Raw genomic sequence first — 10,082 nt, 5'->3', positions numbered from 1 at the left:
AGTAGAAGGATACTTAACAAAAAAACATAAAATATGCTGATTAATGAAAGAAACAAATTGACTTTAACCCAACTTAAAAAAAAAAAGAAATTGAATAAACCATAAATGAACACTAAATAGAAAACTCAAGGACCAGATGGATTCACAAGTGAATCTGATGAAACAATTAAAAAAATTCATTCCAATAATATATAAGATGCAGCATAAGAAAAGAAGATACTCTTCCAATGTCCCAAATTCCAATCTTCCAAATCTATGATGCAAATATGGTCTTGATACCTAAACCAGGAAGAGACAAAGTGGAGCGACAAAACTATAGACTAGTATCCTATTTGAAATAAAAATGTTAAACAAAATATTAGCAATTAGGCTACAGCAACATATTAGAAGGATGATACACTATTACCAGATTGAGTTTATACCAATAATGGAGGACTGGTTCAACATATGGATGACTACAAATATAATTAACTATTTTAATAATATAAATGAAACATGATTATATCAATAGTTACTTAAAAGCCATTTGGACAAAATCCAATGGTCATTTCTATTAAAAATTCTAGAAATCATAGGAAAAAATGAACCTTTCCTTAATATAGTAAATAGTATTTATAGCCAAGCGCAAACATCATGTGTAATGGAGAGAAGTTAGAGGCCTTTTACAATAAGAATAGGGGGTAAGCAAAGATGCCTATCATTACTACAGATATTGAATGTAGCACTAGAAATGCTAGCTATAGCAATAAGAAAAATAAATTGCGGAAATTAAACATAGGCAAAGAGAAAACTTTTTTTTTTTACTTTTCATAGATGACATGATAGTATAATAGAGAACCTTAGAGAGTCAACTAAAAAACCAATTGAAATAATTTAAATAAAATTTCAGAATGTAGGAGAAACCCACATAAATCATTAGCAGTTACATATGTGTATATTTACTTATGTGTGTGTATATGTATGTAGCTGGGTGGTGCAGTGGGTAAAGTGCTGGGCTTGGAGTCAGGAAGGCTTCTCTTTCTGAGTTACCTGTGTGACCCTAGGTAAGTCACTTAACCCTGTTTGCCTCAGTTTCTTCATCTGTAAAATGATCTGGAGAAGGAAATGGCAAACCACTTTAGTATCTTTGCCAAGAAAACCCCAAATGGGGTCATGAAGAGTTGCACACAACTGAAAAATGAGATATTATATGTATATATATATGTGTGTATATATATACATATAATATATGTATTTATAAAACCAACAAAACCCAGCAAATATAAAGAGAGAAATTCCATTCAAAATAACTATAGAAGCTATAAAATACTTGGGAGTATATTTTCTAAGATTCACCAAGGGACTATATGACTCTAACCATAAAACATTCTTTGCAGAAATAAAGACCTAAAGTATTGGAGAAACATTAATTGCTCATGGGTAGATTGAGACAATACAATAAAAATGGCAATATTAGCTAAATTAATTTACCTACTGTGCCAAAGTCTCTAAAAAATATTTTATAGAGCTAGAAAAAATAATAATAAAATTCATGTGGAGAAATAAAATAAAATAAAAAAAATAAAAATCTCAAGGGTAATAACTAAAAAAAGCAGGAAGGGAGTCTATCAGCACCGGATCTCAAACTATATTACAAAGTAGTAATCAAAAATGATTTAGTATTGATTAAAAAAAGAAGTGAAGCAGTGGAAGAGATAAGGTGCACAACATTTGGAAGCAAATATAGTAACATACTATCTGATAAATCCAAAGACACCGGCTGGTGGGGAAAAGACTCAATGTTTACCAAACTTCTGAGAAAACTGGACAGGAGCCTGGCAGAAAATAGGTTTAGAGCAATACCTCACAATGTATACCATGATAATCTCCAAATGGATAGGTAACTTAGATATAAAAGTCATATCATCAATATTAGAAGAGTGAGGAAGAAATTACATTTCAAATTTAAGGGAAGAGTTCATTACTAAACACAGTTTATAGGGAGGATCACACAAGATAAAATGAACAATTTTGACTATAAAATGAAAATCTTTACACAAATCTAATGTGATAAAAATTAGAAGGGAAGAGTATAACGGGCGGAGGGGTAGAGCTTTGCAACAAGTTTCTCTCATAAAGATACATAAGGAACTGGTTCGAATTTATTAGACTAAGAACTATTCCCCAATAGACAAATAGTTAAAGGACATGAACAGGTAGTTTTCAAAGGAAGGAATCCAAGTTATCGACAATCACATGAAAAAAAGTCTAAATCATTAATAACTAGAGAAATGCAAATTAAAGTAACATTAAGGTTTAAAGTAATATTAAGGTTTAAACCTATCAGACTGGCAAAGATGACAAAAAAAGAAAATGAAAAATGTTGGAAATGTTATGGGAATGTTATGTTACAGGAAAACGGGTACCCTAGTGCACTGTTGGTGAAGCTGTGAATTGGTCTAGCCATTCTGGAAAGCAATTTGGAATTATACTCCAAAAGTTACCAAATTGTGCATGTCCTTTGACCCAGCTGTATCATAACTAGGCCTATGCTCCAAAGAAATCAAAGAAAGAGGAAAAGGATTTATATAAACAAAAATAGTTATAATAGCTCTTTTAATGGTAACTCCAAATTGGAAACTAAAGGGAGAAAGGCGTCTTCTTACTAGGGAATGTCTAAACAAATTGTGGTATATGAATATAATGGAATAATGTATTTTGCCATAGGAAGTATTGAAATGAACAATTTCTGAAGAAACTGGAGAGAGTTTTATGAACTAATGCAGTGAAATTATCAGAATTAGGACAATTTTTATGATGATAACAACAAAACAATTTTGAAAGACTTTAAAAGTTCTTTAACAAACCACGAGTCCAAAAGAATGAATATAAAACATGCTACCTGTCCTCTGACAGAGAGGCAAAGAACTACGGAGACATGTTTGTACTTGGCTAATGTGGGAATTTGTTTTGCTAGATTAGGTGGATATGTTTCAAGGGATTTGTTTTCTGTTGTTTTTTAGTATTTGCCCAATGGGGGAGAGATATAGAGGAAATGACAGATTAATTCAAGGAACAGAACTGATGACCAAACCTAAGGATGGTAATGATAAAGACACTGGACCACAATTGTTGACCAAGGAACAACATTGATGATCAAGCCTAAGAATGGTGGTGATGAATCCCTTGGACAAGCATTGATGACCAAGCCTAAAGATGGTAGTGATAAAGACACTGGACCAGTATTGATGACCAAGGAACAGCATTAATAACCAAGCCAAGGAGGGTGGTGATGAAGACACTGGACCAGCATTGATGACCAAGGAACAGAGGTAGACTGATGGAGAATGGGAATAGAGCCAGGTGATGACTAGATATGTACACGAGTGAGAATGGTGGAATTATAAGACCATTGTCAATGATACAATTGAAGCCCAATTCACAGCTCTCCTGGGTTTTTCTCTCTTCCCTGGAATATAACCCTGGAGAGGCTTTCTACTCCCCTTCATCTCTGTATGGAGGAGCTCCTTCCTATTTACCAGTTCATCATTGACTTCCTGTCAATTAGAACTATTAGAATGAGGGGTCAGAAAAAGAAATGTGCTGCAGGCCAAAGCCCCTAGAATTTAGAATTATATTTCTTTTTTAAAAATCTATTTTAATTTTAATTTATGGAATAAAATAAGCATTTCCATCATATAGTAAAATAAGATGATTGCACATGAAACTGAAAATCTATTATGTACAACTTGCTATTCCTTTTAAATATGTAATACAGTTATCATACACAATTCTTTTTTTCTTTTTTTCTTCCCCCTCTCCCCACCCTAGAGATGGCTACTATAGACAAAAATAGGTATATATGTATATTATATATAATTATTCTGTACATAATTCTATTTATCAGTTCTTTCTCTGGATGCAGATAGCATGTTTCTTTCTATGTTCTTTATAGTTAATTTGAGTATATATAATAGTCAAAATTACTTATATATAATATAATATGTCATATATAATATATAACATATTAGTATATATATAATAGTATATATAGTAGTCAAAATTACTTATTCACTCAACGTTGTTCTTAAAACAATATTGCTGTTACTATATTTCTTTAATTATTCACTTTCATTTCTATGTTATTTGCAGATTCTATTTTAAACCACAACAACAACAACAAAAACCCAAAAAGTAATTGGTCATTTACTATGAATTTGCCAGTTTATAAATGTGTCACTCAGATGAGCCCACAGATTATTATGTGTATATATTAGGGGTCCACCTGTGAGGGAGAGATGTGTCCAGGACTGACATTCACTTACTTCAGGCAACTTAGAAGACTAATATGCCAGAAGTCTTCTGGTAGGTACCATAGGGAAAACTAGAAGCAGCTGCTACCTTAGCATATCAGCACTAAACGTCCTGGACTAAGGCAAAAAACCTGAACTAATTTTTGATGTAAACCATGCTTTTACAGGCTTGTTCACTTATTTTCTTTTTTCACACTAAGTTCAAAAAGTCTTGATTTAGGACATTTGATCTGATTTTGTATTTGCATCACTTGCTTTGGACTTAATCTTCAAAATCTCATTTGTATAATCTCCTCTCAGTGTTGTAGGGGGTAACCTGAAGGGGTTAGGAGGGGTCTTTCTATTGGTGTAGCCCGCACTCCCCTACTGGTGACTTTTAGGTGGTATTAATTAGTCAGCCAGGTTTAATTAGCTTTTAGAAAGGGGTATTTACAAAGGTGGGCAGCTAGGTTGCACAGCAGATAGAGTCCTGGGCTTGCAGTCAGAAAGGTTCATTTTCCTGAGTTCAAATCTGGCCTCAGACACTTACTTAGCTCTGTGACCCAGAGCAAGTCATTTAATCCTGTTTGCCTCAGTTTCTTCATCTGTAAAATGATCTGGAGAAGGAAATGGCAAACCACTCCAGTATCTTTGCCAAGAAAACCCCAAATGGGGTCATGAAGAGTTGGAAACTACTAAAAAATAGTGGAACGATTTACTAAGGTACATGGTAGGAACAACTGGTACAAAATAGCCAAGTCCACCCAAAGTCTGTGACCTTCTCCACTTCTGGTAAACACCGAGTTTAGGGAAAAGTGGACTCAAGCTTAGAGAGCACATATGGTAAAAGGGATAACTAACAGCCCCTGGCCGCTGGAAGTTCCTTTCTCCCTATCAGAGAGTACTTTAAAAATGCTCCTTTTGCACACTGCTATTTTCCGTGGGACTCCTCAATAGAAGCCAGAAACTCCTTTCCCTCTTTGTGTCTACGCAGTTTGTTCTCAGCTTCCATTTGCAGACACCTCTGCCATTCTCTCCTGTCTCTGGGACACTGCTGGGACACCAGTGAGAATTCCAAATCCTGGGAACCTCCAAAATTTACAAGGTTATGCTGAGATCAAGTGTCTTGGAGGAAACAGAGATGATCCCCTTCTTCCCATCCTGAAAGGATGTTTTCCTTCTTAACGACTTGGCTGAAATTGCTTCCACCACTCAGCGGCCATCCACCAGAATCACCCCAATCCAGCCTAGTTTATATAAGCCTCATAAAGCATGACTAGGTCTCCTCAACCGACCCAAATAAACCTCTTGTTTTGCCTTTGAAATGCCTTTGAATAATCGATTGATTCAGGAGAGTTGTTCTCACCTGGTTAAGGCAGTTAATTTAACTGGGTTATATTGATTCAGTCAGAACCCATCCTTCCGTATGTACACACATGCACTCTGGAAAATTATTTAAGACAGCAAATGTACACTCTTTCATTGGCTCCACTCCCCCACCCAGCTGTGTTGGAAAGTAAAAGAAACCTCTTCCTCCATTCTTGTGAGTTTCCTCTCTGTTTGTCTGAGCTACGCACTTACAAGCCAACAAACACATGGTAAATGGCCATTTTTATTACCAGCTATAAATACCATAATGCTTATTTCACCATCACCTTACATCCTCTTAGTCAAAAATGGCAGAGGGCAATGAGGAAACCTGACATAGCTCCACACAGAAATGCATTTTTGCAAAGCATTAGTCTCACCATACGCTGCTTGGTGAAAAGTGAGCTAACCAGTTTTCTTTGGATTGTCTATGCATTCTGATATGCACGTGTTATTTTACAACGGAAACGATGAGACAAAGGAAGCGTGTTTGCCTTTGTCTTTAGTTCCAAGGGGCTCTGAAATGAGATTTTCTTTCGCATTGCCTTGCCATTATAATATGTCATTATTATTTCATGTAGGATTTATACTGTGCTCCATACCTCTAAAGTGCCCTGAAATCGTTAATATAGGTTATTCCTCACCACTATATTATTCAGGTCAATGTGAATGTCATCCTTTTAAAAATGCAGAGTCAAAGACACAAAGGTTAAGTGAGTGGTAAAAAGTCAAGAAGTGAATCAGTGATGAAATTGGGATTTGTACAATTCAGTAGATGAATGAAATCTAAAATACATCTTCCCACTTAAAAAAAAGGTGCACTTAATTCAGGCCTCTTTAAAAGTCAGAGGGAAAAAAAAAAGATTAATTAAGTAGTATGTTCTCTCTATGTCCTGAGCTGATTTGTATTGACTATTGACTCAAGGGAATGCTAAAAAGGAAGGGTCAATAATCCTGCTGAGTTACTGGTTTGTAAATTAATCTTGAACACTCTTTCAGTTGCAGAACATGACTGTCCTTTCTTCCTACTTTTCCTTATATCACATTTGCTTTCTGTAAAGTAACCTTTCTAGACTACTGACTGGAGGTCACTATTATAGAATAAATCAGCTCCAAAAATTGCATGTTGTGCCTAAAAATTGTTTTTAAAAAGACAGAGAAGGAAGCTAATAAATTATGAATTCTTTTCTTTAAAACCATAGTAGGAGGAGACAGTGTGGAAAGAGCACTAGAATCAGTCAGTCTGTCAATGAGCATTTATTAGGCACCGACTGTGTGCCAGACACTATGCTAAGCCCTGGAAATACAAAGAAAGATAAACAATGGTCTTGCTCTCAAGGAGCTTACAATCTAATGGGAGAGACAACATGAATACAACTATACTCAAACAAGATTGTATACACACACATGCACACACACACACACATGAATGATAAATTGGAGATAATCAATAGAGTTAAAACACCAGCATTAAAAGGCATAGGGAATTTGGAGAATCACAATTTGTGATTAAGATGCCACCAGTGAGCAACCTTCCCCAGTGCCCTCATGAAGGATCATATTCACAGTTCTGAGGCTTAATATTTATTAAGCACCTTCTCTGTGCCAGGCACTGTGCTGAGCACTAGGGATACAAATAAGAAAAAGAGACCATTCCTTCCCTCAAAGAACTTATAAATAATATAATGGGGGAAGAAAACATATACAAAGAAGCTGAAATGGGGAGAGAGAGGTCATGGGGGTATGGAGTATGGAGGCATGATATTGTGTGGAGTCAAAACCAACCAGACCTGCTGATAGAAAGTGGAGAGTTACCCGAAAGTTCTGGGCCTCTACCTGAAATGTTATCAGCACCAAGATCTTTTTAGATGTGTCCTGATAAGGCCCAAGGATAGACTGTGGACACTACCTGGGGAAACATAGATACGACACATGAGCTTTTTGTATGCCTTCCCACAATATTAAAGAAGATAGGGGAAAAACTCCAGCCACTATAACTGGGCTGCAAGTTCCTCATAGCTTTATGTGATGTTCACCTCCTTATTTTCTTATAGGCAATACTGTGATTCTGGCAAAAGATGGGCTGCTCTAAACAGCATACAACAACATTAACTTGGTTAAATATCTCTTTTTTATTGCTGTTGGCAGGCAATTTTGTAATGGTCAGAATGAAGCACTAAAGCTATAAAATTTTGTTGTCCCTGCATATAATGTCAGATATATATATGTGTGTATATGTGTATGTATGACATTATAGGCAAATATATATACAGACACACGATCTTAGCCAAGTGAATTAACCTCTCTGGGCCTCACTTTCTTCATCTGTAAAATGGAGATATAATAATAGCTAACATTCATATAGTATTTACTATGTGCAAAGCACTACTTACATATGATTTCATTTGGTCCCTACAACAACCATGGGAGGTAGGTGCTATTTTTATCCCCATTTTACAGATAAGGAAACTGAGGCAAACAGAAGCTAAGTGACTTGCTTAGAGTCATACAGCTAGGATGGGTCTGAGGACAGATTTGAACTCAAATCTTTCTGACTCCAGGCCCAGGGCTTTATCTACTGGGCCATGGTGGTACTAGTGACCAACTCAGAGGATGGTAGGGAGTTCCAAATGAGACAATTTAAAGAATGAATATTATTAATCATTGATGAATTGTGTTTATCAATTAACATTGTATACAATAATTAGGTACATGTAAATTATGATATATTAATCAAAAATGTTTTGTAAACAGTACGTCTATATGTGAGTTATCACTAAATCTGATTCCCATTTTTCCCCTTTCCTTTTCTTTTTTGCTAGAGTGTCTCATAAGTATAGCAGTTTTCACAGAAGTCTGAAGGAAAAGTTAAATACATTGTGATTGGTCCCAGGGCATTTCCCTTTCAAAGGAATGCAAGATGTATTTGGGCTTTAGCTTAGAAATAAAATTCCCCTTCCTCTTTTGTCTACTTTTCAAATAATCTAAGTATAAACAATGTGCAGAGAATTCAAACTCAGTTCCCTTTGAATTCCAGCAAACTCCACAATTAGGCAGTTGTGATTTAATTAGCAGAGTTCAATGAAGTGAATCACTTAATGGTCTCAATAGAAACAACTCTATTAAAATCAACTTCTTTATTCACTTTTGCCTCCAGTTCTCTCACCAGGCTAATTTTCTGGGTCATTCAGTGTCGGTTGTTTATGACTGATGCTGTGCAAAGCAATTTTCTACAGAGAGGGCATATCGGTGGTTATTTGACCCAGAACAAGAAGAGATGAAGCTTGTTCTATGCTGAAGAAGCAAATAGATCAGCAAAACAAAAGGTGTTGCTGAGTCTCTTAATTCCAAGTTGTTGGGAAACAAATGGAATGATTTCTTTCAAACTCATCATGGGGGACTCTTGTCATTACCTCCACAAGAGAATGACTTCTTTTCTGAATTGGAAGCTGTTCAAATGCCTATTTCACGTGGTGGGTGAGAGTTAAAATCTGGACTGACAACAGTTGGCTTTTAGCTCCAGGTCTGCCACTTAACTTTCTTGGTTGAGTCATGCCCCCTCTCTGGGTCTCACTTTCCCAGTCAGTAAAACAAGGAGTTTAATGTAGAGAAACTCTAAAGTCTCTTTAGAGTTTTTGATTCTGTGATACTAATACTGTTCTACTGTACACACAATCCTTTAAGTTGTTTCTTCTTACTTTCACATTCTCAAAAATAGCTATTCCAAAACTTCTCCTTTTTCCTCCCTTTCCTACTCCTGTTCTTCATTTCCTTCTATAATGGTGGAGTGGCCAAGGAGGGCCCAATCTTAGAGCATGTGCAATTTTTCCATTTGGTTTCAATCCACTATGTGGAATTTTGGGGAGACAGTTTCTGGCCATGATCGAGGAGCTGGTGCTATGCTCTGGCAAGGAATTTTTTCTTTGGCTTCAGAGTAGAAAGGTTTAGTGACAGGGTTAGAAGTGAGTTCTTATGCAAAAGCACATATAACCATGTATGTATTTGTATACACAAGGGAGGATACTCCATCCCTCAACTCTTTTTGTACTGTCCTCATCCCTGCAGGCTTTTTAGTGAGGAGAAAGACCTCTTCTATGTGGGACAGAGGCACCAGGCCCCATCTCCTACTCAGCGCCCATGTGTTTATAAACACCCATGGTGTCTCTATTTCTTGTGTTTCTTCTTTTCTGATTTTAGGTGAATGAGTGTCTGGAGACAAAAGGGACCAAGTTACATATGACCTTGTCAGCTTTAAGATGAGCAAGCAACAGCAGGGCCCAATGCTCTCTCCTCTTCCTGTTGTCTATAGGTCCCTCCCTGCCTGGAGGTCCACAGCATCTTGTCCTCTTCTAATCCCAATGTCTAGAAAGAGCTAGAGCCAAGAAATTCACCTTGTCTGGAGAAAGCCTTTTGAATACACCCTGGCTTTGACTCCACAGCCAA

Source organism: Trichosurus vulpecula, chromosome 1 (genome assembly GCF_011100635.1).
Source record: "Trichosurus vulpecula isolate mTriVul1 chromosome 1, mTriVul1.pri, whole genome shotgun sequence".
Classification (NCBI taxonomy): domain Eukaryota; kingdom Metazoa; phylum Chordata; class Mammalia; order Diprotodontia; family Phalangeridae; genus Trichosurus; species Trichosurus vulpecula.
Note: the sequence above shows the minus strand (reverse complement) of the source record.